Source organism: Equus przewalskii, chromosome 3 (genome assembly GCF_037783145.1).
Source record: "Equus przewalskii isolate Varuska chromosome 3, EquPr2, whole genome shotgun sequence".
Classification (NCBI taxonomy): domain Eukaryota; kingdom Metazoa; phylum Chordata; class Mammalia; order Perissodactyla; family Equidae; genus Equus; species Equus przewalskii.
In genome coordinates, this window is record NC_091833.1 from 3,339,458 (window position 1) to 3,366,772 (window position 27,315).

Sequence of the window (27,315 nt, forward strand, 5' to 3'; positions counted from 1 at the left end):
TGTGAAAGTGAGTGTGTGATGGTGGGACGCCTCAGCGCCTGGCCCGCGGTCGGGCTGGGAAGTATTTCGCTCCTCTGCACCCCACCTTACATTAGAAGCTGGTTGCGGGCAGAGGCCACTTCTTCCGCATCTTCATGTCTCCTTGAGAGCGTCTAGCTTGGTGTTTGTCCGCAGCAGCCCCTGAGAACAGACTAGGTGGAACTCTCTGGTCAGGAGTGGAAGTGGCTCTCCAAAGTGTTCCTGGCATGGAAAAAGTCTCTCAGAGCTGGATTTTCAAGGCTTTGGGGAAGATAAACAATATTGTTCTAGCGGAGTGGTTAGAATGCTGACCCCTCTGGTAGGGCTCGCCTCCCATGGCTGAGCCTGTGGAACACAGCAGGGCTGGACTCTCATACACGGCAGACTGCAAAGGCTTAGTGTGAAAAGGAAGAAGGTAGAATTTCTCAGTAAGTATATTTATATTGATTACAAATAATGATAATATTTTGCAATAGCAATATTTTAGATACATTGGCTTAAAAATCATTGTTAAAATTAATTTCATCTGTTTCTTTTTATTTGTGGCTACTAGAAAACTTAAAATTACATATATGGCTTGTAAATTCTAGACCATTCTCAGTGATGAAGATATTGCCCCCAAGGATGCAAAAATTGTTTGTTTTTTTTTGAGGAAGAGTAACCCTGAGCTAACATCTGCCAATCCTCCTCTTTTTGCTGAGGAAGACTGGCCCTGAGCTCACATCTGTGCCCATCTTCCTCTACTTTATATGTGGGATGCCTACCACAGCATGGCGTGCCAAGCAGTGCCAAGTCCGCACCCGGGATCCAAACTGGTGAACCCTGGGCTGCCGAAGCAGAACGTGCACACTTAACCGCTGTGCCACCGGGCCAGCCCCCCAAAAATTGGTTTTTGAGGGGGCAAAAACATCTTACTTTTTTAGGTATAAAGCACAGATATACATTTAGATCTATGTAAATTGATGCACAATGTATCTGTGGTATTAAAATTTCATGGTGGGGTGATTAGGAAAAAAAGTCTAAGTAGGCTCTGTCTGGGGCAGGGCCAGATAACAAAGGCTGAGAAACACTGCTGCAGAGACAGCCAGAGGTGATTCAGATGCTAGCTGTGCCACTTATTAGCTGTGTGACCTTGGGCGAGTTCCTTAGCCTCTCTGTGCCTCTGTTGCCTCATCTGTTAAATGGGAGGAGAAATGGTACTTCCCTAACAGAGCTGTCATGTAATTAAATGAGATACCTGTGAAACCCTTTGCTCCGTCCTGATGCATAGAAAGCAGGCAATAAACAGGGCGATTCTCATTGCTGTTCATATTGCTGTGTAATAAGCGAGGCCTCTGCAGGCAGAACAGGATAGGACCTCCACTTCCAGACCTGACAGTGACCGTCACGCGTGTAGCCTCGGTTTTCCCCTGGAAGCGTGTTCTGGGGAGGACTGGGCGCCACCGTGTGCCCAGTAGGGAGTGTGGCAGGGTGTCTGTGTGGCGCCCCTGGCCGCCTGCCTGGTGCTGGCGCTGGGGCTTCCATAGGGGCCGGTGGTGGGCGGCTGGATCCGGCCGCTCGGTGTCCCGCTGTCGGCCGGCTGGGCTACGCTGGGCCTCCCCTCCCGGGCTGCCTTCCTGGGAGGCCGGGGGCGCCCACACAGACAGTTGGCGTAAGGTCCCTTCGAGGCGGTGGCAGTTGCCAGTGACGTGGGCGCGGGCCTGGGGCCTCACGTGGCAGCCCTGCAGGAGCAAAGCCCGGGCCCCTTCTAAGGGTGCGGCTGAGGGACACGATGCTGGGCGCTGCCTTGTGCGGAGGAGTGATAGGCCAGTGGGCAGCGCCACAGCGTGGGGACCCGAGTTTATGCACCTGGCGGCTCTAGGGGTCGGGTGGAGCCTTGAGGGTTTCAGGCCGTCTGGGGACCTGGGGACCCGCCCCGAGACCTGCTCTCCGTGTCGCCCACACGCAAATGTAAGCTGTCCCTGGCCCAAAACTGCCCTCTGTGTCGTCTCGTGAAACCTGCCACTCACTTGCTCAGGCCGGAGCCTGGATGTTGGTCCCGACTCCTCCCCCCTCCCTCCCTCAGCTGAGGAGCCAACGGGTGGGCGACTCTCGTCCATCCTGGGATTAAGTGAGTCTCACATTTGTCCACTGCTCACCACTGCCCCCTTCCCAGTCTAAGCCACCATCGTGTCACACTTGGAGGACTCCAGCAGCCTCTGATTTTACCTTCTTGCTGCAGCCAGGCTGACCCTGTAGTGCACAGTGGGGCTTACGGAATCCTGCTCCTACTTAAATCCCTGCTGTGACTTCCCATGACCTTTAGAGTGTGTAGAATCCTTCCCATAGTCTGAAAGACTGAGCACGATTTGCTCCCTTCCCACCTCTCACCCCTCCTGCCTTCCCCCTCATTCCCTCTGTCCCAGCCACTCTGATGCTCTTTTGAACATACCCATCACACTCCGACCTCAGGGCCTTTGCACATGCTGTTCCTTCTGCTTGAGATGCTCTTCCCGACACTCTTTGCCTGGTTCTCCCTACTCACCCTTCAGGACTCAACTTCCACATCACACCTCCGAGCAGCCTTCCCTGAGGCCCCACTCAGAACTGATTTCCTTCCTCACTGTTGTTCCTTCCTGCGCCTTCTACTTCCTTGGGGTGCTCATCACACTGGTCATTAGCCATTTATTCATGTGGAATTGCATTACTTCTTTCCTACCCCAGGATCTTCAACTCTGGGGCGTCAGGACGGTTATTCTTGTTTACCTCCGGAGCTCCGTGGCCTAGCACAGAGACTGACACAGTGGGCCATGCGTGTTTGCAGAATGAAATTGCTTTGCTGTGTGCTTTGGACACGTTCCTTCCCCTCTCTGGGCTTCCGCTGTCCTGTCTGTAAATAGGGGTGGGGGTAGTTGGACTCAGTCGCTTCTAAGTTGCTTCCACCTTGGGTATTTTTGGAATTGGCCAGTGCTTTTTCTTGCACCCCGGCTGTTACTTGGGCTGGCTGGAAGGCTGGGTGTGGCGGGGGCATTTGCCCTGCCCCCTTCCTTTGTTCTCTAGCGGGCAGGGGCTCAGGGGGTCTACTGTGGGACCCTGGGAAACAGAGAAATCTTCTCTACACCACCTAGCCCATCTCTAAAGACCCCGCGGTTGCTCTCCTTCCCCAGCAGAGAGGCGGTGGCCTCTGGGAACCACAGTCGGTGTCTGCTGGGTGCAGAGAATGTCGAGGTGGAAGGGGTCCTGGCCTGCCATGCAGAGGAGGGTAGGGCGGAGGCTCTGGAATTGGAGGGGTTTGAATCTGGGCCTGCTACCTACCAGTCGTGTGCCCTTAGGCAACCTACCTCATCTTTCTGAGGCCTCAGTCTTTGCGTCTGTGAAATGGGACCGCCAGCTGACCCTCCCTCTGGGGTTGGAGTATGAGTTCAGTAGGATCTTGCATGTGAACCCTGTGGCCTGGCATAGACGAGGTGCGTGGTAAACCTACTCTTATTACGACTAATGATTATTCTCTTCGAGATTGCTTCTTGTGAGGGAGAAGGAGCTAGGAGAAGGGAAATCTTGCTGGAAATGGTTTTCCCCTGAAAAGGTCTTTGTTATTTCCTTCCTTGCTGGAGAAGCCCACACCTGCCCTTCAGTACCACCCTCTCCCCATCCCCCATCATCTCCCTGCACCCCGTCTGGTCACCAGGTAACTCATTCATTACTCCAGCTGGAGGGTTGCTGTGGAGACCTCCCGATGCCGAAGTTCCCTGTGGGTGGGTGGCCGTCCCCGTGCCCACTCAGGCCCAGGGACTATGGTCCAGGGTTAAGGGGATGCGACGAGGCTCTGTTGGAGACTGGGCAGCCCCCTCCCCTGGCGCTGCCCTGCAGGGTGGAGGCGATGCCATCTGGGGTCTGCCCCACAGGCCCTCCCCTCGTGGACTCTCATCTTGGCTCAGGGTTGGGAGAGGGTCCCGTCCTCAGCCCTTGGGAATCTGAGACCCTTTACCAACGTGCAGCTTCCTAGGGGATTAGCCCCTGTCTCGGTGCAACCTCTGACCCCTCGAGGCTTTCCAGCGACTGTTCCTAAGGCCGCCTCTTGTGCAGCAGAATAACCTGGGAAATTAAACAAATAAATAAGTTCTGGGTTCCAGGCTGGCCATCCTGATTCAGTAGGTGTCTGAGAACCCTTATGGAAATGGGTCAGGCCTGCCTCAGTGTAGGGGCTGAGAGGGGAGGGCCGAGAGCTAGGGAGCATTGGGGTGTTGTTGTCACAGGTTGGGGAGGGGTGCCCGGCCCCAGGAGTGACAGCTGTCGACTCTGTCTGGGGGGCAGCCCAGGAGTCTCTTTAACACACACACTCACCTATGTGCGTGATGTGTGTGTATGTATAATACATGTGTGTATGTACATATACATTTCTAAATTTCATTTGTGCTTTATCAAGACTTTGAAGTAGGTGTTCTCACTCCCATTTTACAGCTCCGAGTGACGCGGTACCTTCCCCAGGTCTAGTATGGAGTGATGGGACTCCATAGTGGATCCAAACTCTGGACTGCCTGTGCGCATTCTTGGGACTCAGTTTTCCTGCCTGTCAAATGGGTCCACTGCACTTGACTTGACTGCCTCCCCGGTGGACGGCACTTGGAGAGTGGGGTGGGGATTGGCGACTGGTGCGTGTGAGCCAGCCCTCCCAACTGAGGGTGAGCCCCTTGAGTCCGGGCTGCGGGCTGAGGTGTCCTGGGAGGGCCTGTGTGGTTTGGTTGACATTTCCGAGGGATGCTGGGCCTCACCGATGCCCTGGCTGAGCAGACACAGCCGTCTTCCCCTGGGACTAAATTTAGGATGCCTCAGCCCTTGGCTGGGCCGCGTCTTGTTTCTGGAAAGTCTCCGTTTTGTTCCTCCTGCTGCAGGCCCCTGCTCCCACGCCCTGGCCTGAGTTGATCTCGCTGGGCTCAGTTAGCCGCAGGCCTGCGTGTGGGCCTGGGGCGTCCAGAGCCAGGGTCCCCACGCCTGGCCTCGCCGTCGCCCGGGGCCGAGGCCCGCTCGGTGGCTCAGGGTTTTCTTTGGCACTGAGAGAGCAAATGGCTCCCTCTCTCTTTTCTTCTGAGCCCTGTAAAAATAAAAGTTAAAAGACCCTCAAGTTTAAACAGTAAAACCAAATACATGAAACCAAGCTGTTTCCATGTGGGGCCTCGGGCTGTGAACACCCAGGTTTGAAACTTGCCCTGGCGGAATTTCTGAAAGCCTCGGAAACGTTCCTCTTCCTTTCGGCAGCGGGATTGGCCAGGGTGATCTTTCAAAGCAGGGCCGGCTGCTGCAGCAGCTGGATGAGAGAGCAGATACAATGGTGACTTCCGACCTGCCTCTCCCGGGGAGCCAGGAAGGCGGTTCCCGGCACCAGTAAGTAGGTTCTTTTTTTTCCTTTAGCCAAGAAGTATATTCTAAGATTTATTAGGTTCTCCACTGCCCTCCCCCTAGTAACCCAGATTTTTGCTCCAAGTAAAGGAAACTTGCTCAGAACAAGTCTTTAACCAGGCGCTGGAAGGTGGAGAGAGCAGTCCTGGGGAGACACTGGGTCCTGGGGACACTCTGGGTCCTGGGGAGACGCTGGATCCTGGGGAGACGCTGGGTCCTGGGGAGACGCTGGATCCTGGGGACACTCTGGGTCCTGGGGAGACGCTGGATCCTGGGGAGATGCTGGGTCCTGGGGAGATGCTGGGTCCTGGAGAGATGCTGGGTTCTGGGGAGACGCTGGATCCTGGGGAGACGCTGGATCCTGGGGAGACGCTGGGTCCTGGGGAGACGCTGGGTCCTGGGGAGATGCTGGGTCCTGGGGAGATGCTGGGTTCTGGGGAGACGCTGGATCCTGGGGAGACGCTGGGTCCTGGGGACACTCTGGGTCCTGGGGAGACGCTGGGTCCTGGGGAGACGCTGGATCCTGGGGAGACGCTGGATCCTGGGGAGATGCTGGATCCTGGGGAGATGCTGGGTCCTGGGGAGATGCTGGGTCCTGGGGAGATGCTGGGCCTGAAGAGCCTGGAGCCGGGCTGCTGCTTTTGTAGGCTGGCTGTGCACAGGGTTTCGCTTGGGGACGTTGGCAGGAGGGTGATTGTATTTGGGGAGAAGGGGCAACATGGGGGTGAGCACATTGGGGAGGTAGAGCTCTCAGCTTTCCTGCCAAAGGAATCGTGCCGGCTTCTGGGGATGGGTCTGCAGCCTGTGTTCCTGCATGCCCAGTTCCCTCCTGGGCATTGGCAAAGCGGTGATGTTGTGACCCTGTCCCTCTGGAAATAACCGGATTCCTTCCCCGTCTCCGCCTTTGCTGAGTGGGTCTCACGTCCGAGGGCTCCTGCCCAGGGCTGTGGGGTCTGAGCTGGCCTCCAGGGAGCGCAAGGGTCCAGCCCTGGGAAGGGGCTTATGTCCTTTCTTGTTCTCCATCTGGGCTTAGCAGAGGCCTGGCTGGTGACCTGCACTCGTGTTTTTTGGCTTTCCCAGCATAAAAAATTACTTTTAATTACTTAGTTGCCAAAATTTAAAAATTGGGACATTTCACATAAAAATCCAGACATGAAAGGGCAGAAGATCTGAGGACCCCGGGCCTCAGTTTTGGCCTGGCTGCTGCTGTTTACACTCCTTAAAGCAGGGCTTCTCAGCAGGGGTAGGGACATTCGGAAGGTCTGGAGACACTCTTGGTTGTCAACCACTGGGGGCTGCTGCTGGCATCTGGTGGGTAGAGGCTGGGGTGCAGCTAAAGGTCCTACAGTGCACAGGCCAGCACCCACAACGAAGACTGATCCGGCCACCTTAGTGCCGTCCTGCCTGCCGTAGGGGAGCTTGTGGGCTCCACTTGGCTGCAGAACTCCCACCAAGTCCACCCCTGGCTTCTAGACGATTCTGAACTCCTGTTAGCTTCTAGGCTTATTCCTGCCTTTTGTTCAAAGTTGGGACTGGTGTTAATTTGCCCTCACTCCTCCCAGGGCTGCTCAGGCCCTGGACAAAGGGGTTCTTGGTGGCTGGCAGATTCGTGTGCTGCTCAGCAAGCCCCAGAAACGCTGGGAGGAGCAGCTTTCCCAATTGCCATGTCTGGTCACAGGAAGGCAATTGGCCCCCGCACCCCCAGGCAGCAAAGAAGGTGCAGACCCCCAGTGATAATAATTCCTGGCTTAAATATCCATAACTAGTGGGAAAAGGTGTAAAATATTCCAGAGCAAGAGGGCTTGGTGGGAAGAACAGGGGCTTAGATCAAAACCACCCAGCTCTGCCCCTCCCAGCAGTGTGACCTTGGACCAGTCTCTGAACCTTTTGACCCCGTGGCCCTCACTTGTCAATAGAGGTAGTAGGAATACCTTTGGTGGGTGGGTGGGCAGAATACCCTCGATAAATAACTCTTTTTTTTTTCTAAAATGAGTTTTCATGAGTCATGCTTAATCAAGATAGTAGGCATCATTAAGTTCCAGGGGTCTTAAAGTTGCCCTCTCTCTGGGGGCATTCAGGTGGGCTGTGTGGGGGAGGTGGGGGTGGGGTGACTTAGCGAGGTGAGTTTTTCCTGCATTGCTTTTGTGTTGAGCTGCTCACCCTGGTGAGGATTTGTTTCTTGACTGTGGCATTTTTTTTTTTCCTCTCCTGTTGTAGACTGAGTAACCCTAGTTGTAGCAAATAAACCTTGATGTTGCAGTAGCGCAACACTGCGGTTTTGTTTACCACTCACGTCCCAGGCTAAGACAGATTTCTTGCTTGGAAGGTGACTCTTGCCCACATGGTGATGGAGTGGCCCAGGCTCCTTCCATCTTGTGGTTCATTTGTCTGCCAGGTACTCTGATTCCACAGCTTCCAGCTGGTGAAAGGTGAATGCGAGAATAGAGAAACTCTTAAGATCCCTGGCTGTGAGGTGGTATGCAGCATGTGACCCTCCCCTGACCCCGCCCTGATGCAAGGCATGCTGGGAAATGTAGTCCTGTCTGGGCAGCCACCTCCCAGGGACAACCCCACACTGGAAGGGGAACATGAATCTTTGGGGGCAGGTGGCTGTCTCTGCCACAGCCCCTGCTTTAGTCCTTGTGCCCTTTGCAATGGCTATTCGTGCCTGGGCCCCCTTTTCTGCTGACTTCTGCATCCTCAGCTGGCCGTGTCTAGCGCCATGTTCCAGAAGCTTCTGCCTCATTTCCCATGTGGAGTGGTGTTGCCCTGGGGGGCTGCTAGTGCTTTGCTGACAGACTCACACCCGGGTTCCATCGGATGCCTGCGCTGCGTGCATTCTCGCACTGCTGTGGCTGTCCATTAGACTCTGAGGACCATCCTTCATGGTTCTGGAGGTGCCCAGGAGGCCTTCTGCAGGCCTGGGGTCCTCTGCAGCCTGGGAGCCACAGGGCTGCAGGACTGGGCTGTGTCTGGGTCACTGCTCTGCTGACGCCTCACCTCGTCAGGGCCTGCTTTTGTCTCTGGGAATGCATGTGTGGCTGTGTCCCCCTGGAAGAGTCACTTTACGTGCGTGGGCCTCATTATAAATAAAAAATCAACAGACATTCTGATAGAGCCCTGGCTGCGTGTCGCGTGGGCCATCACAAGGATTTAGTGAGCCTGTCGTCCTTGTGCTCCTGTGGTCTAACCTGGTGTGCTCAGGCCCACCCTCTGTCCCGTGGGCTGTGCTTTTCTTTGTAGGTCTCTCCAGGTGGGTTTTCTGGTTTGTTTTTGGTTTCAGAAAGGATCCTGTTTCTGGAAGGGACCTTAGTGTTATGACACCATGACAGGTCCCCTTGATGGCCTGGCCACTCTGGGCTCCCACAGTGTGCCGGGCTCAGAGCTCACCCCTTCCCACGTGTGCCAGGGCGAGCTGATATAGAGGAGAGGGCCCAGTGCATGGAGGGCAGCCTCGGCAAAGGCAGAGGCTCGTTGGGAGCCCTCAGCGTGTCTGGCGTAAGAGTAGCTACATGCAGGGAATGCAATGCGCACAATCAGTGAATGCGAGAGACAGCACCCAAGACAGCAAGCACGCCTAACTGACAGCACTGTTCCCAGAGGGCTCCCTGGCCAGAAACGCCTGGGAATCAGGTGACACGCCAGTTTAATGAGCATTTTACTCCCTTCCTCTTGGCAGAGATTGCAAATTGGTGGCCTGAATATAGCCTCCAGGAATGTTTTATTTGACCCTCTCAATTAATTTTTTTGGTGAAGAAGATTGTCCCTGAGCTAACATCTGTGGTAATCTTCCTCTATTTTGTATGTGGGATGCCACCACAGCATGGCGTGATGAGCGGTGTGTAGGTCTATGCCTGGGATCCGAACCCCAGACCGTGGAAGTGGAGTGTACACACTTAACCACTACACCATCGGGACGGCCCACTCCTGTCAATTTTTTAGAAAGTTGAAACAACATTGAAAAATGAGAGACTTCACTTAGAAGTCTGGCTTTCTGCCTTCTTTTTTAAAAATTAAAAAAGCTTGATAAGACTGGTGTCAACTTCTTAGCCTGACAGACTTGGGCTGGAGCTGCGTGTGGCTGTGCCTTTGTACAGGGCGTGTGCCCGCAGGCCCCTGCTGTGCCCCCCAATCCTTTCTTTCCCTGTGGCCCTTCGTCGTTGCCCTTGCGCATGTTTTCTTATAAAGATGTTTCTTTTTTTTTTAAAGATTGGCCCTGAACTAACATCTGTTGCCAATCGTCTTTTTTTCTTCTTCTTCTTCTTCTCCCCAAAGCCCCCCAGTACATAGTTGTATATTCTAGTTGTGGGTCCTTCTGGCTCTGCTGTGTGGGACGCTGTCTCAGCATGGCTTGATGAGCGGTGCCATGTCCACACCCAGGATGCAAACAGGCGAAACCCTGGGCCGCTGAAGCAGAGCGCACAAACTTAACCACTCGGCCACGGGGCTGGGCCCAAGATGAGTTTCTTTTAAATAAATATTTCTGTTTCTCTCCTAGAAAAATATATTGCTATCAAAGATGGGGAAAAAGATGAACCAAGGTGGTTCTCTGTTTTTTTTTTTCTTTAAAGATTGGTACCTGAGCTAACATCTGTTGCCAATCTTCTTTTTTTTTCTTTCTCCCCAAAGCCCCCCAATGCATAGTTGTATATTCTAGTTGTAGGTCCTTCTAGTTCTGCTGTGTGGAACACCGCCTAAGCATGGCTTGACAAGTGGCGCCATGTCTGCACCCAGGATCCGAACCGCTGAAACCCTGGGCCCCTGAAGCGGAGTGCGCGAACTTAGCCACTTGGCCACAGGCCCGTCCCGGTTCTTTGTTTTAAGAAAAATAAAAGAGTATTTCTTCATGGAAATGAAAGTTTCCATATGCTTCCTATGCAAATATGAAACCTGGCCCTCTTCACTTGTTTCAGTAAGCTGGCTCCTGTAGGATTGGAGCTATGACATGTGCCCTGTGCTGATGTAGTGCTTTCTACAGGACAGTATTTCCCAAATAGAGTATCCCACTAGGATTCAGGGGAAAAAGATTCTATGCTAAACTAAGTAGGGGAAACAATAGGTACAACAACCAATTAAATAAGTTTCTTTATGGCAGGACTTCTCAGAGCATTTCTTGTGCTAAGGTGCATTGTGAATCCTGTAAGGGTTTTAGTATAACTCAGTGATCCTTCAGTTTGGTGGCCGGTTTCCCAAGTGTCTCTGTCCAGGGAGCCCTTTGGGAAAAGTGCTGTAGGGCTTGAGTGCTCTCGCTCTCTTGGGTGCTATTTCTCGTGTTCACTGATTGCGTGTATAGCATTCCCTGGGTGTACCAGCTCTTATGCCAGAGGCATCGAGGGCTCCCAAAGCTGCAGACTCTGCCTTTACTGGAGTTTTCTCTTCTGCCAATGCCTCATCGAGATCTCGGGTCCTCCTTGCTGTGTGGGGCCTCTGCCACTTCTCAGAAGCAGCTTGGGTTGAGAGAGCTGGCTGAACAGCTGGTGCCCGCTATGTGGTCGATCTGTGGCTCTGGGTACTTTGTGGGCTTCCACAGAGCTGGTGCCTTGTTCTTCTGATCCAGGATGACGCTGGGCTATTTTGCAACAGCTCTCAGTCGCTGTGAGCCCACAGGGCTCGAGGAGTGGGCTCGGGGAGGGCGGAGTGGTGCGTGTGGGAGGTGGCCTGGTTGGTCTCCCCGAGCTGTGTGTGCTGTTAGGTGTGTTTCCAGCCCAGGAGCACGTTTGTCTCTTTACCCAGCCCCAGTAAGGCAGCTCCTGGACCAGATGCCAGCCTTGATCTGCTGAGCTCCCTGGGATGTTTCTGAAAAGGCCAGAGTCTGTTGCCCGCCCAAAGTTGTCTCAACTAATTAGTCCATTAGAGCCGATGGGCCTCAGATCGTGAATTTGGAGCTGTCTGCTAATTAGGCCTTGAATATGATTTCAGTTAAAGATCCGGGGCTCTCCCAGGGCTGCCCTCGCTCGGCAGTCCCTCAGCCTCTGCCTGGGGCTCTGGCCAGGATGAGGTTCTTTTCTGTCCTGGGAAAGAACTGCTCCTCCCAGGGCCCCGGGGCGTCACGATCTTGCAGGTGCTCATTTCCAGACTGAAGTCTTTGCAGAGAACCTGGTGGCCTTACCCCTTCCACACGTCCCTGTGTCTGCACAGGGACGGGAACAGCCCATTCACTGGTCATTTCACACATTCCTTCTGGAAGGGGCCTCAGGGGCCTGTGGTGACCCAGCAGGGATTCTGGGGTCCAAAGGCTGCTGCCTTCCCCTTGCTGTTCATCCTGGAACTGTTTGTGGTTCAAGTGGGAATGCACGTTTGTTCATTCAATGCATGTGTTGCACACTCATCCCAGGCCTGAGGTGTGCAGTGTGTTCCCGCTCCCTTCAGGGTGTGCTCTTGCTGACGTGTGTGCTACGGGCTGTGTAGGAGGTCAGAGGCTGTGGTGGATTAAAGTAGTTGCCACCTCTTTGTCGCCCTCCCATCGAGAGGAGGGTTTATTTTCCTACCTTGAATCTGGCCAGGCCCTGTAACTGCTTTACGCAGTGACGGCCCTGGAAGGAACACCTCAGAAGGCCTGGCAGCTTCTGCTTTTGTGCTTTTGAGAGCCCCCAGCTGCCTTGTGAGAAGTCCAGCTACCTGGAGGAGCCACGTGGAGAGAGTGAGGCTCTGAGACAGAATGGAGCCGGGGGGAGGCCCGGTGGCCCAGGGTTTCAGTGGAGCCTGGCCTTCCACCGGGCCTGCCGGGCGTCAGACCTGGAGTGAGCCAGCCCAGTCGAGCTCCCGATGACTGTGGCCCCAGCCACCTCTGCCAGCAGCCACATAGGAGACTCAGGTGCGACCAGCAGAGCTGCACAGCCGAGAGTGGTCAATCCCCATTGTCATGGGAGACTATAAAGTGGCGGCTTTAAGCCCCTCAGTTTGGGGGTGGTTTGTTACATAACAAAAGATACCCAAACAGAGGCATAGCTTAATGTCAGCCTGCGTGGAAGACAGATGTCGTGTCCCTGGCACGTGGTAGAGCATTGCCTCCTAAGTGTAGAAGAGAGCAGGGGCAGGGCAATAAACCGGTCCGCTTGAGGGACACAGCGCACAGGCATGACTGGGGTGGTGACTGCTCCTGTGGCTCGAGCCCTTCCTGGGTGTCGTCAGGGGTTCTCGGATCAAAGCCTGATCTAAATCAGAAACTCACTGACAGGCCCTCATTTAAAGCAAACCCCTTGATTTCAATGGGTTTCTTATTCAAAATAGTTATCACTCTTCACGCTGTGAATCTCAGGAGGTTTCTTTCCTGTGTCAAAAGAGAATGGGCAGTAGGAAGAGCATGTGTGTGTGTATATACATATTTTATATATGTAACTATATATGCTTATGTAACTATATATACTGTACAACTGTGTATACGCACACGGTCATGTGTTGCTTAGCAGCGGGACACGATCTGAGGTGGTGTTGGGCGGTTTCGTCGTTGTGCGAACATCACAGAGCGTGCTCACACAAACGCGGATGGGGTAGCCCGCCACACACCAGGTGGTGTGGCACTAATCTTATGGGGTCCCTGTGGTATGTGTGGTCTGTCGTTGACCGAAACGTTGTTACGCGGCGCATGACTGTGTATATAGTTGGCTGTCGCTGTGAAACAAACCACCTGAAGGCTTAGTGACTTAAAACGACCGTCAGTTGTCCCCACGCTTCTGCGCGTCAGTTGGAGCGGTTTCATTGACCCGGGCTGGGCTGGGCTGATCTGGGTTGGGCAAGTCGACTGGCAGTGGCTTGGTCTAAGAAAGAGCTGGCTGGGACAGGCTGACCCTCCTTCCCGTGCGCCTCACGTCCCAGTGATGCACCTCTAAGAGAGGAAGTGCAAATCCCAGCGGCCTTATCGGGCCTCTGCTTGCATCACATTTGCTACGGTCCTGTTGGCCAGAGCAAGGCACATGGCTAAGGCCAGAGTCGGCCAGGGAGGACCCTGCCAAAAGGTGTGGGTGCAGCGAGTGTGGACAGATAGGGGCCATTAATGCAATCGGCCTGCCACAGCTGGGCTCAGGGTCTTTTTCCTGCTGACAGGCCCTGGAGTTGCTACTTTCCAAATGTGTAGCTTTCATCATTATTCACCCTGTGTCTCAGTTTTCTAATCTATAAAATGGCTATAATAATAGAAGGGATGTGGCAAGAAGCTAAATGTAAAGCGTGTGGCACAGTGCCTGGTGCAGAGTAAGCACTCGGTGAATGTCAGCAATTAGTGTCATTATCAGCCAACTCATCCGTGACCCTAGGTCACAGGCACATGGCGACTGGTAGCTACCGGGCTGCTGTTTCTCTTCTTGCCCTCCATGGCTACACAAGGGTCTGTTCCCTCTAGGGTGGCCCCTGCCCAACCTGTTTCTCCTTGACTGTGGACAGCAGGGGCCTCACGACACCCCGGCCTCCATCCTGCACACCTGTGTCCCCGAGGGCTCTGGGCTGTCATCTGTAACCAGTCCCAGACACCCAGACCAGGGTCCCCTATGTGGGCCGGGGCGCCCGCGGGCTGGCTGCACGGCGCCTCCTGAGGCAGGGACCCTCTTTAGGGCCCAGGCTCCCCTAAAGAATCGAGGATGCTGCTAGATTCCGGATCTGCTGCTCTGGACATGAGAAAGGGTCCTCCTCTGTTTCTTTTTTTTCCCAAACCTTGGCCTTTTGTGGGGTTTGTTCTAGGGTGGGGAAACCTGTCATTAGATTCAGATTTTGACCTTGTGGTGCCTGCCACCATTCAGACACCGAGGGGCCAAGAGGGGTGGCCCAAGCCCTTCACTGACATCTGTACCAAACGTGTGGCTGGGGCAGGGGCTGGGGACGCTGGCAGTTCTAGGCTCGTCCACTTGGGCGCTGGACAGGGCCTTGGTGGGAGTGCAGGGGAAGGCGCTTGGCAGCTGGGCTGTGTCAGCCTCCTGGAGACATGGTCCCTGCCGCCAAGGAATGCCGGGCCCGAGTCTGAGAGGAGGCTGCTTTGGAAGCCCATCCCAGGCTCTGGAAGAATCGGAGCGCCCTGGGCAGCCGGCCCGAGTGGGGACTTGGGGCCGGAATGCCGGGAACTGAGAGCTGGCCTGACTTCTAAGGCTTCTGGAGCTGGCTCTCCAGAGGCCTCCCTGCCTCCACGATCCAGCCGCCAAGCTCTTAGCCAGGCAGCCTTCCCCTCCTCCCCAGCACTGTCCGCTTCCCCCATCAGTCTCGCACCTCTTCCTCTCTGTCTCAGCCCCTGGCTGCACAGTGTGGTCTGTGTCGATTTTCTTCTCTCCAGTTAGAATCTGGTATAGTAACAAAAAATGATAGCAGCAGGGTCAATAGCTCCCATTTATCGATGCTCCATGTGCCGCAGACATGCCAAGTGAGTGCCTTAAATTCGTTATTTCTTTGGGTGTTGGTGCTTCCTCATGAGCATGACCAGTAAAGCCGGCCCTTCTTCTGTGTTGCGAGGAGGTTTGCATCCACTTTCAGTGTTTATTGATCAGATCCAGTGCTGACCGCGTGCCTGGCGCTGTCCTAAGTATGTTTCATGGGCTGATGCTGTTGCCGCCTCACGTTCCGGACGAGAATCTGAGGCCCAGCGCCGTCAGTTCATGGGTGGAGCTGCGAGTTCCACTCCAGCGCTCAGACTCAGACCCTTGACCGTGCCACGCGTCTCTGGGTCTGCGTCCCTCTGAAAGGTTCGCGTGGTCTGACATTTTGGAAGACAAGCAAGTTCCCATCAGGGTTTCCCATTCTTACCTTGCTCTGCGAGCCAGGCACAGATTGCAGTCGCCTGAAGAAGCCAGCAAGTGGGGTCCGGCTAGTGGGGGCGTAGGCCCGAGGTGGGGTGACGGGGACTCCTCCAAGAGATTTTTCTTGTTTGCAAAAGCTTGGGTCACTGAGCCACAGAGCTGTCTCCTTGCTTCACAGGGGGCTAGGGTGTCTCCCCACCTCCCCGCCCATGCCCAGCCAGGGGTCAGGTGGCTCTGCTTGCTTTCTGAGGACCACTCGCACTGCGTATCTGGGATGTGGGATGAGGATGGTGTTTGGACCGGAGGGTTAAAAATAGGCCCCTCATCTATTCAGACTCTTTAGGCCACAGAGACCTCTAGGCTCCCAAGGGCCATTGTTATCCACACCAGCTCTGGGCAGGGATGGGGCATACTCACCTTCTGGTCCTCTCAGCAGATGTGGGAAACATCTTCCCGGCCTGGGATTAAAAAGGAAAATCTAAGTCATCAAGCCTGCCTCTTTCATGAAGTAGGAATGTTCTCAGTATATCCCGTGTAGAAGGCCACTCAGCCTCTGCTTGAATACCTCTTGTGATGGAGAGCTCTCTATCCTGAGTGGCCTATTCCTTTGTTGAATGGCTCCAGCTCCCAGAAGGATAGAGAATTTGGGCCCTCCCTGCCATTAGTTCTGCTCTGCCTTCAGAAAGCACCCAGAATTGGCCTTCTCCCTCTGCTGAGGGGTCCTTCTTCCCCGTGGGAAGGCAGGAAGCTGGCCTCTTCCACCCTCTCCTGCAGGTCAGCTAGGATCCTCAGCTGCTCCTTGAGTTGCCCCCCCCCCCTTTTGCCATGTGCTATCAGCTCTACCGTTCTGAAGCTGGGTGCCTGGAGTAAGTGACTTAGCCTCTCTGAGTCTTAGTTTCTTTCTCTGTAAAATGGGGATAGCGATAGTCCCTACCTCAGACTTCTTGTGAGGTTAAATGAGTTAACACGTGTAAAGTACTTCCCGCAGGGCTTGGTCCATGCTCAGTAAGTAATGGTCAGCCCTAATTGTGAGGTCGTCTTTCTGGTCATCCCCAGACCAGGGCTTCTCAAACTTGGACGTGCTTATGGATTGCACGGGGATCATGTAAACATGCAGATTCTGATTGAGTGGGTCAGGTGGGGCCTGAGGCTCTGCATTTCTAACAACTTTCCAGACTCAGTCCACACTTTGAAAAGCAAGGCTGGTATATCTACGTCTTGACGTATGAAACGTCATTCTCCAGGTGTGGTCTAGCCTGTTCCGGTGGTAGTAGAATCATCATCTCCCATGATATGGATATAATACTTCTCTTAATGCAGGCTAACATTGTATTACTTAGTGGGAAACAGTATTATCTTGGATATCAAGGTAACTTTTGTCTTCTGGCTTCTGAGTCTGAACCAGTGATTTATGGAAAAATTGTCCTGCAGTTTGCATAGGTCCTTGATGGATCTGAAAGAACCAAGGGTCTCTGAGAGGTGTGCCTTGCCTCTGGACTTCCCTCTGCTCCTGGACCTGGGATGTGTCTTATGACTGAGCCCAGAGCTGACTCCGTAAAGGGAGTCCCAGAGGGTCCTGTGGAGCAGATTTCCTCAGAGCAGGGGTGGCCAACACAGCAGGTCGTGAGGGAAGCAGGCCTGGGTGGGTGGCGGGTCAGTCCCCGGCGCTGGCAGGGTTCCCTAACATCCCGGTGACTTCTGCACGTGGAGAGGCGCATGCACGCCCTTCCTACTTTTACTCTCAATTCATCCGACTTACATGTCTAATGGAGAAAACAATTTTTCTTAAAGATTAAAACGCCAATTTCGAGTTGAACTCCTATAAACAAATGGGACTGAGGATACAAGTTTAGAATGACGGATCACATACCCCAACAGCAGATGCAGTGGTTATCAACTTATTGCTGCGTTTGTAGTTAAACCTGTTGCAAAGCTGTGGTATTCATGTTATGACTTTAGGGGCCGGCTCCACAGCTGAGTGGTTAAGTTCGTGCGCTCTGCTTTGGTGGCCCAGGGTTTTGCTGGTTCGGATCCTGGGCACGGACGTGGCACGCCCATCAGGCCACGCTGAGGCAGCATCCCACATAGAAGAACTAGGAGGATGTACAACTAGGATATACAGCTGTGTACTGGGGCTTTGGGGAGAAAAAAAAAGAGGAAGATTGGCAACAGATGTTAGCTCAGGGCCAATCTTCTCCCCCCACCCCCACCAAAAAAGCATACCTTAAAATATATATATATATATATATATAAAAGCTATAACTTTAACCCATTGTTTCTGTGTCTGATGCTGCTGGGCTGAGGTCTGCTTTAGGCTGAAACGGAGCAGTAGTTCAGCATGGTGGTTAGAGCACAACCTTGTACACCAGGTGGCCTGGGTGTGAGTGCCAGGGCTGCCACTTCCTAGCCACTTGGTCAGGTTTCTTCACTCTGTGCCTCAGTTTCCTCATCTGTAGGATGGGGAAAATAGTAGCGTCTACCTCCTGGTCGTTGTAATGATGAGATGAGTGAGTAAGCGGGAAGCACTTAGACGGGCGTCTGGCCCGCAGTCAGTGCACAACATGGGCCCCTCGTGTTTGGCTGTGATCTCGCCGTGCCTAAACGAAACCGAGCGTCTCCCAGGACCCGACGTCACAGCGTCCTGCCTGTCGACTGGTTATTCCTGGTGCGCTTTGCACCTGGCTGCTTCTCCCAGGGCCATTCAAGACCGAGCTCTTGATATTCTGGCTTAGCTGCCTCCCCCCTACCTTTTACAAAGTATTTACTATAGAAAATTTCAATCATACACAAAAGCAGAGAGACTGTGGACATGATTCCCCTTGAACCAATCACCAGGTACAACGGCCAGTCACTTTCTTGACTTCCTTTTGAAGTGTTAAACTTCACTTCACAATGGAGCTTTTTAAGCCTCTGCCATCTTTCTGGGTTTTCTTATTTATGCTTTAAAAACGCCTTTTTATTTTTATTTTATTGTTGTAAGAACAGTTAACCTGAGATCTCCCTCACATTCGAAGCGTCACTGTGGACTGTCAGTGCAGCTGTGCAGTGGACCTCTGGAGCGGATTCGTCTTGCTGAATGAAACTTTATGCCTGTTGATTGGCAGCTCCCTATAGCCCCCTCCCCCAGTCCCTGGCATGCCCTGTTCTGCTCTTCGATTCTATGAATTTGCCTGTTTTCACCGCCTCATATAAGTGGCATCGTGCAGCATCTGTCCTTCTGTGACTGCCTTATTTCACAGAACATAACATCTTCAAGGTTCGTGTGTTTTGTTGCATATTACAGACTTTCTTTCCTTTTTTTTTTCTTTTTGGGATGGACCCTGGCACCAGGGTTTGTCCCCGAGAAGCCCCCACCTGTGCCCAGGCCATCTCCACCCGGACACGACCCAGGACCCAAACAGGGAGCCCTGATTGGGCATCCAGAATCCCTGGTGTTGGTGCCTAGGTCTGGGCTGTGGAGGGATAGCCCAGGCCACAGGTGGGGCCTCAGCCCGACACCGAGGGCTGCCAGGGTGTGTCCCGCTCCAGAACGGAGCCGCTGTCCTTCCTTTCTAAGGCTGAATAGGATCCCACAGTATGTATACCACAGATTCTTTGTCCATTCCCCTATTGTTGGAGATTTAGCTCATCTCTACACCTTGGCTATTGTGAACAGTGCTGCTTTGAACTTGGGAGTGCTAAGACATCTTTGAGATCCTGATGAGTCAAAGTCTCAAAGAAGAAAGCTGCCAGCCAAGAAAACTACACCCAGCAAAACTGTCCCTCAGAAACGATGGTGAGATAAGGCCTTCCCCAGACAAACGATGGCTGAGGGAGGCCCCTGGACCTGCCTTACAGGAGACGTAAGGGAGTTCTTCAGGTTGTGCTCAGCAGTGACACGGCAGCATAAGAAAGTATCCCACTCATTGGGGAAGGTAAATGTATAGACAAATATAGAATTCTGTAATGGCAGTGGGAAAGTCACTTTTAATTCTACTGTAAAGAGTATAAGACAAAAGTATTCAAAATGACTATAACTAAAAATATGATAATAGATGCATAATACAAATAGATGTGAGTTGTGGCAACAGTAAAATGGTGTGGCAGGGAGGGGAGAAGTCAGAGTTGAGTTTTTGTATGCAATTGGACCTAAGCTTAAAGTGGACTGTTAGAACTATGAGATATCCTACATAAGCCCCATGATAACCACAAAGAAGATATAGAAGTTACACAAAGAAAAAGAGAAAGGAATCAAAGCATAGCAATACAAAAAACAAAACACCAAGGCGGACAGCGGGAGAGGAAAAGACGAACAGAACTCCTGGACAGTGAACAAAGTGGCAGCCGTGAGTCCTTCCGTCCGGAGACTGACTGGAAATGGACATGGGTTAAACTCTCAGTGAGAAGACAGGGAGCGGCTGAATGGACAAAAAGCGTGACCAGCTGTGTGTGGTCTCCAAGGAACTCACGCGTCTTTGTTCGGTTTTGTGTGTCTGCAGCCCAGCGTGCCCCGGGGTGCTGTGTGGTGGAGCCCCGTGTGGCCAGCGCTCACAGCCCACGCCCCCGGCCTGGTGAGGGACACTGTTTAGACAGGGCTTTGCCTTGCTAGGACTGTCCTGTAGTTGGAGGGACCACCTTGAGGGTTGGTCTCCTGGGAGCGGGTGGCAGTTCCTGCTCCCCCATAAAGGGATCAGGCAAATGGACACATGGGAGCCCTTTGTCAGGCCTCTTTTGACCTTGGCCTTGACCGATAGGTAACCTCTCCTGCCAGTCCAGCCTTCCTGTTTTGGAAGAGGCCCAACCTTTTCCTGGACTGTTGGGCTCAACCTCATCTCCCCTATTGATCCTTCTGTGCTTGAACAGATAGTTCAAGGACATGTCGTACCTCGGAGAAGACTGGCACATGCCCCATGGGAGAAGCAGACACCCACGTACATTCATACCCTCCTCTACGTCAAAAGCAACGCACGCCACAGATAGTCATGGATGGTCATCCTTTCCTTGGGGACAGGGTTGTCTTTCTTTTCTATTACAAGTGCATCTTTATGGACTTTATATTAACCTTTATTTTAACTTATTGAACAAATATTTACGTGGCGCTTCTGATGAGCCAGTGCTTTACAAATATTACTTAATTTAATCATTGCAACAACTCCATGAGGTGGAAATTGTTATTTCCCTGTGATACAACAGAGGAAATGGAGGCCCAGGGGTGTTAGCAACTTGCCCCACATCGCACAGCTGGTAGGTGACAGAGCCAAGACCCAAGCTCGGGGTAGGGTCAGCCCTTCCCCACTGGGCGATGCTGCTGGCTCCTGTGGCATGTCATGAGCTCTCAGCTGTTAGCACTCAGCTACTGCAGCCTTGCCCTGAGCACCATTATTTTCGAGGTGCGCATCGTCAGGCTGAGGCTGCTGGGGTCCTTCCGCGGTGTTTCTTGCAGGTGTATGTTGCTGTCTTGCCGTCTGTGAGCTGCCCGTCTCCCTGTGTGGCACGGCAGCACCTGGGGTAGGATGCTGGGGCCTGGAGAGCTGCTTGCTGCTGATGCCGAGTCTGATGGAGGGGCGTGTCCACATCCCACAGACCTCTTTCCTTCTCCCCACAGCAGTCTTTCTCCCGAGACGGGCAGTCCTGAGAGACTGACCAGTGGCTTTGCGAGTGGGCCGTGGCCCTTCAGGGTGGCCTGAAGACAGCAGGGGAAGGATGAGGTCATGCGCCCTTGGAATCATGGACTGTTCTAGCAGGAAAGCCTTTGCAGACCCCCTCTTGCTGTGCCTCCTCCCTTTACAAATGGGAAAACTGAGGCAGAATGTGAGGTTTCCAGGCTAGCTTTTTTTTTCCCTGACATAAACACTTGTCTTCCAGTGAGAAGGCCTGGGAAGGTAGGGCAAGACTACAGAGGGATCCAAGTCAGTCAGAAATAGGGAGCCCTTGAGGGCTGCAGAGCAGGGAGGACTCCTGTGAAAGTAAAGCAGCAGCAGTGTGCCGTCTGGAGTGCGGTGTGAGCCAGCTGTGTCCGGGTGGCTGACCTCAGGCGAGAGACTGCCCTGGGGGAGGCCGGGAGAGCTGTGTGGGAGGGGCCGAGCAACCCAGGGGGATGCTGTCTGCTCCGAGGGCCAGCCCGGGCTGGGTGGGTGCTGTGCCGTGGTCTTGGGTTGGAGAGGCCCCTGCACCTGCCCCATTTGCATTCCAGGCGGGGACTTGGCTGCCGCTGAGGACAGAGCTGGCTGAGGCTGCAGGGAGATGCCGGGCGTGTGTTTTGAGTGGGAGCCAGGGCTGGATTCTGGCACAGGCGACCGGCCCAGCTCCAGTCCGCGCTGGCCCCAGATCAATGAGAGCTGTCGCAGGGCCAGCGCGTTGCCGCCACCACCGCCTAGGGGCCTCTGAGCTGGGTGGGGCCTCCTGGGGCATTACCAGCATGTGCCAGCCTGCCAGGGCGGTCCTACCCTGTCCCGTGCCCTCCCACTCGCGTGATACATAGTGCCATCAGTCCCTGCCCATCTCGCCCAGGATGGTTTCATCGGCGCACGGGGAACATACAGGACTGCGGACAGGAGGGAAGGCGCACTAGCTGTTGACATTTCGGCTGCTGTCTTTTGGGGTCCAGGCACTGTGCCGGTGGAGGGCCTTCAGTAATGAGGAAAAATGGATGGTCCCTGTCCTCCAGAACTTTGTCAGGCCAAGTGGGGAGACTGGCCATCCACAAGGAGTAGTCAGAGCGCAAAGGACTACAATGGGGGCATCACAGGCGGCCGGGGGACACAGAGTGGGGGACTATGCTGAGTCTGGGGTCCCAGAATGAATTCTCTGAGAGGGGACATTAGAGTGGAGGGTGGGAGAAGGAATTAGGAGGCAGCTGGAAGGAGAAGGTCGCGGGAGTGCCTGGGCAGAGGAGAGGGGGGACAGGATGGAAAGCGTTGACCTTGGGGGCAGGGCAGGTGGGCAAGACCAGCTGTAGGTAGGGCTGCCACTGGCCCGTTCACCCATGGCAGTTCCACCACTCCCGTCGCCCCAGCCTGGTTATTAACAGCACTTGGTTTCACTCTCAAAAGTGTCCCTGTTTGGGCAGTAACATTTTCTGGGCACCCGGATATAGGTTCGAGGCTCCTCGTCTTACAGATGAGGGAACTGAGGCTCACAGAGACGTGAATTAGTGTGTAAGGGCCTGGAACAAGGATGGGACAGAGCTGGCATGGGAATGGAGCCTGTCTGACTCCAACGCCCAGACTTTGCCATAATCCCATGCTACCTGCCAGGGTAAAGTGTAAAGTATAGACGTATGCAACTTAAATATTCTCTGAGCATGGACTCTGTGCCCAGCATTGTGCAAGGGTGGGTGTGTGAGAAGAGGCTGGATTGAACAGGACTCATTCAGTGGCCCCTGACAGAAAACAACCTCAAACTGGCTTAAGCAAAAAGGGGCAATTTAGTGGTTCATATAATTGAAAAGTCTAGGGAAATGACTAGCTTCAGGCATAGTTTGATCCAGGTACTCAGAAAATGTTGTCTATCTATCGCTTCACTTCCTGGATCTGTTTTCTTGTGTTGGTTTTTTCCTTAGACACAATCTCTCTGTAAAGAGATAAATGTTCTCCTCAGCGTCAGATTCCCACCCTCACATCTCGTTAATGTCAGCATAAAGAGAGCAGATGTCCTGGGATTGCATCTCTTTGGCCCAGCTTGGGTCAGGTGCCCAGTCTTGATGAATCCCTGTGGGTAGGGAGGTGCAGAGTGCTCACTGGTCAGGCCTGGGACATGTGTCCACCCTTGTGGTTGGAAGGAGAGATCAGCCCTGTCCACACCTCATGGGTGAGAGTGGTGGAAGGGTAGAGTTTCCAGATAAAAAACAGGACACCCAGTTGCATTTAAATTTCAGATAAATAACACATAATTTTTTATCCCAAATACTGCATGAGATATACTTAAACTAAACAGTTATTGAATCTGAGATTCACATCTGAGGGTCCTGTGTTTTATGTGTGAAGTCTGGCAGGCCTGTGGGGGGCTGGCTTTCCAAGGAGAATCAAAGTGTTACCAGAAGAAGGAGCAGTAGATGCCAGGGTGGGGCTGTGCGTCCAGTCACAGCGCCCACGGCAGAGGCGCAGAGCGCCGCAAGGGCGGTCCTCCAGCTGGGATTCCTCCCGAAGGTGCAGCCCTGACAGCTGCAGCTCTTCGGTGAGCGAAGTCCCAGGGGATGAGGTGCTCAGAAAGGCCTCCTGTTCTCAAATTAGCTACCAGAGATGGGGAGAGGGAGAGGCAGTCTGGAAGTCAGGGTGGGGTGAGTGGTGGTGGGAGAAAACTGAGCCCTGACATGAGGGCCCCTGGCCCCTCACCTAGTGGGACTGGCCGTGGGGTGACCAATGCCTTGGTCTAAGACTGACCAGCTTGCTGTCCGTTGGCTTGTCTGCTCCCTGTGAATTCACCAAAAGTATCGGGATTCCTCCAACTACCCAGGTGGTTCGGTGGAGAGCCATTGGGTACCACAGAAGCAGAGCCTGAGACGAGGATTGGGTGCAAGTCATTCATGAAGGTTGTTCTCCCAGGCAGACCAGTAAGGGAGGGGAGGGCGCAGGGCAGAGGAGGGCAAGAACGCCAGCCAGTTGTGACTTCACGCAAAGTCTTGGCGACAGCCTGCCCCTGCAGGGAGCTCTGGAGGATAAACTGTGCCTCAGAGTTGGTTACCACTGTTGGCCAGGAAAGCTGGGCTTTCCTTCTCCTGCTCCAGACAGTCGCTGGAGACCAGGCAAGCCCACCTAGCAGAGTGCAGGGCGGGAGGGCTTCGGTTCCCTGAACCTGCAGACAAAGCATAGGGCAGTCCCTTAAGAGCCCTCACACTGTGGGCTGCTGGCAGGGAAAGCACACTGAGAGCGGGGAGCAGGGCACACAGAAACGGTGGGAGACCATGGGGAGAGCCCATCCAAGGGCCTAGAGAATTGGGGCCTCCGCATGCCATGAGGGGCTCCTACTGTGGATGGTCTGTGAAGGCTTCAGGAATCCTGCAGCAGGAACCCGGGGTCTGCCCCAAACTGCGTGGGCCCCAGCACCCTGCTCCTGGGGGCGCCGGGCTGAGGCTCTGAGCACCTGCTTCCTGACTTCCAGTGATGGTGAGGGGTCTGGTCTTTATTTCTGGTACCTGTGGGGACTGGTTTTGCTGGCTCTTTTGCTGTCTGCTTTGGATGTTCTGGATTCTAATCATGGCTCTACCACTGTTTACCTTTGTGACCCTGGGCAAGTCTTGTCCCTTTTTGAGTCCTCAGTTTCCTCATCTGTACTCTGAGAAGTTCTTTTTTTTCTTCTTCTTTTGCTGAGGAAGATCGCCCCTGAGCTAACATCTGTGCCAATCTTTCTCTATTTTTTTTGTATGTGGGATGTCGCCACAGCATGGCTTGATGAGTAGCATGTAGGTCCACGCCCAGGACCTGAACCCGCAAACCCTGGGCTATGGAAGCAGAGCCTGCGAGCTTAACCACTATGCCACCGGGCCTGCGCCTGAGAGGTTCTTAACCTAAAATCTACAAATGGCTTTGTAGGGGGAGGTTCAATGTGCAATTTTATTTGTGTGGTATCTTTCTGGGGACAGTCTTAGAGGGGCTTGGGCCTTCCCACAGGTCAGAACTCTGAGCGAGGGCTCTGGTTGGCCCAGATGCCCATGGTCTGAGGGCTGTGTGTCTGTGTTGCAGGCCTCTCTTCCTCTACATCCAGAAACAGGCCAGGCGTCTGCCCCAAGAGCCCTGGCCTTCCTCTCAGGAGGCCTTGGTTCCTCTGGCTGCACTGTGTTCTTGCCTTTCAGAGCTGCTGTCTCCTCCTCTGTAAAAGGGTGCACCCTCTTGCTGACCTCTCATGGGGTCGGCTGAGTCAGATGAGACTGCAGCAGGACAAGGTACGGGTGTGGTGAATGGAGTCACTGCTGTCAACACCTTCTTGCCCCCAGGCCCGAGAGCATCCTCAGATTTTGGATGCTGGCCACACAGCATCTCCCAGACCTCCATGGGCCTTGCAAGGGACCCACTCTGACGGGGGTCCTGATGTGGGTCGCTGACCACAGGGCAGGCGGCTGCCTTCCAGATCCCACCACCTTTTCCTTTTGAGCTCTTCGCCTGCCTGAGAACGCAAACAGTAGGATCTGGCGTGCAGCGGTTCGGGAGGGGAGGAGAGAGCTGCCACCCTCCCCTGCTCCCAGTGACAGCCCATTTTGACAAGCTCTGCTGGCCTCATGCCATTTCTGGACTCAAAGCCCTGTGTGCATTACATGACGACAGAAAGGGGTTTTGCCAGCCCCCCACCCCTGCCTTCCTGTGCGTGCATAGCTGAGAGCAAAGAGAAGCGGGCAGGTTTCTGGTGTGGCCGCCTCGTGGTCTGTGCACTGTGTGGTCTGTGCACTGCGTGGTCTGTGTGCCGCATGGCCCTGGGAGGGAGCTGCGGGGACGGGGTGTAGAGAGGCCCGTTGCTTCCGCCTCCCATCCCCACTGGAGTCGGGAACCTGCCCATTTCACTGGAAAGTTGCAAACCTCGCCACCTGCTGGTGCCAAGACCCTTCCAGCGGACTTCTGGCGTGTGACCCTCCTGGAACCGACCGGGTGCCCATTTCTGTGTGTCTCAGTGTGCTTTCTTCAGGCTGCTTTGCGTTGTTTCTGACTGTGGAAGTGATCACGCGTGTTCACAGCAGACAAGTTGATGGCACTGAATCCAGCGCCCAGGCACAACCTCTGGGGACATTTTGGTGCCAGTCTCTCCAGATGGGCCTCTCTGACTGCGTTGCATGGAAACACTTGCAGATAATTTTAGCGGATGCAATTGGATTCTCTCTGCTCTTTGGCAACTGTTTTTCTCTTTCAAGAAAATGCGGGGAATGTTTTTGTGAGTCAGTAAATACAGAGCCGCATTGAATGGTTCAGCACGTATTTGCTGAGTGCCTCCTCTGTCAGGCTTTGATATGTGGTAGTCAGATGGTAGTAGGTGCCCCAGAGAAAACTAAGGCAGAGAAGGGAGTGGGGGGCGGGCCTGCAATTTTAAATGTAGGGGTTTGGAGGACCTCATCTAGGCGAGGAGGTGAGGTGAGCTGAAAATTGTGGGAGCGAAGAGGGAAGGGGATCTCTGAGAACTTCAGGCAGAGGCAACAGCATGTAGAAAGGCCCTGAGGCGGGAGTGTGCCAAGTGTGTTTGCAGCAGGGAGTGGAGGGGCCTGGGGCAGAGTGAGGGGCCGGGGAAGGAATAGATGAGGCAGGGAGGCCATGGGGCAGATGGATTGGCTGGGGCTCTGTGGGCCATCAGTAGCACTTTGGAGAATGGGGTAGGGGGACAAGGGCAGAGCTAGAAAACAATTGCCATGGTTCTGGTGAGGGAGGACGGCCTCTCCCTGTGGCCCAGAGCGTGTGCTGCCTGAGGAGGGGCCAGAGCCAGTGGGTTTCAGGGTATGTCTTGAAAGTGGAGCCGACAGGGTATGCTGTGGACTGACCGCAGTTCGGAAGAGCGGCAGCGTGGCTCGGGTTCCCGGCTGCGTCATGGGACGGAGCTGCCCTGGTTGGGCACAGGGAAGAACTGTGGGGGTACGGCCTGGGGTGCCAGGAGTCAGCAGGGACCCCTGGAGCGTGCGGTGCCTGTTGACCAGCTGCGTGTACACGCTGAGTTGGCACTGTGGCCGCGTCATTCTGCCTAACAAAACAGCCACTCCAAATGCTTAATTTCTTTTTACTATAAAACCATTGCATGTTCTTGGTTAAGAGAGAGAGAGAAGAGTAGAGAGATAACGAATATCCAAATAGTCCAGGAAGCTGGACGGCTGAAGGGGACAGCCCCTAGCTCTGGTTCCTGCTCCTGGGGTGGCCCCTGTTATCAACGTGCAGTGCATCCTTCCAGAACACCTCAGGGAATCTGCCTCTTCCGTTTGTTAAGGCAGCGGGCTCGGGCCCTGGGCTGCTCCTCGCCCGCTGTCCTGCCCGACAGCCCCGCCGCCCTGGAAGCCCGTGCTCCGAGCAGCCTTTAACCCTTTCGTTCGTTCCCGTCCACCTTCTTATGTGACCTCCAGGCGCTCCTGTGTCACAGGCCCATTTTACAGGTATGGACACTGACGCTTACAGGCACCTAGTGACACGTACACAGCTCAGATTCTGAAGGAACTGAGTCCTCTGGGAGCCCAGAGGTGCGACCCTTGATCCTGCCCAAGTTCAGTGAGGTGGGGATGTTGGGAGTCAGCAGCCGCATGGCGAAGGAAGGACTAGGACTTCAC

General features: G+C 54.1%; 1 protein-coding gene across 1 annotated transcript in view; it reads left to right on the top strand.

Moving 5' to 3' along the window:
- Nucleotides 1-27,315, top strand: part of NKD1 (NKD inhibitor of WNT signaling pathway 1) — an 85,633-nt gene that overhangs the window by 20,318 nt on the left and 38,000 nt on the right. The window lies entirely within an intron of this gene.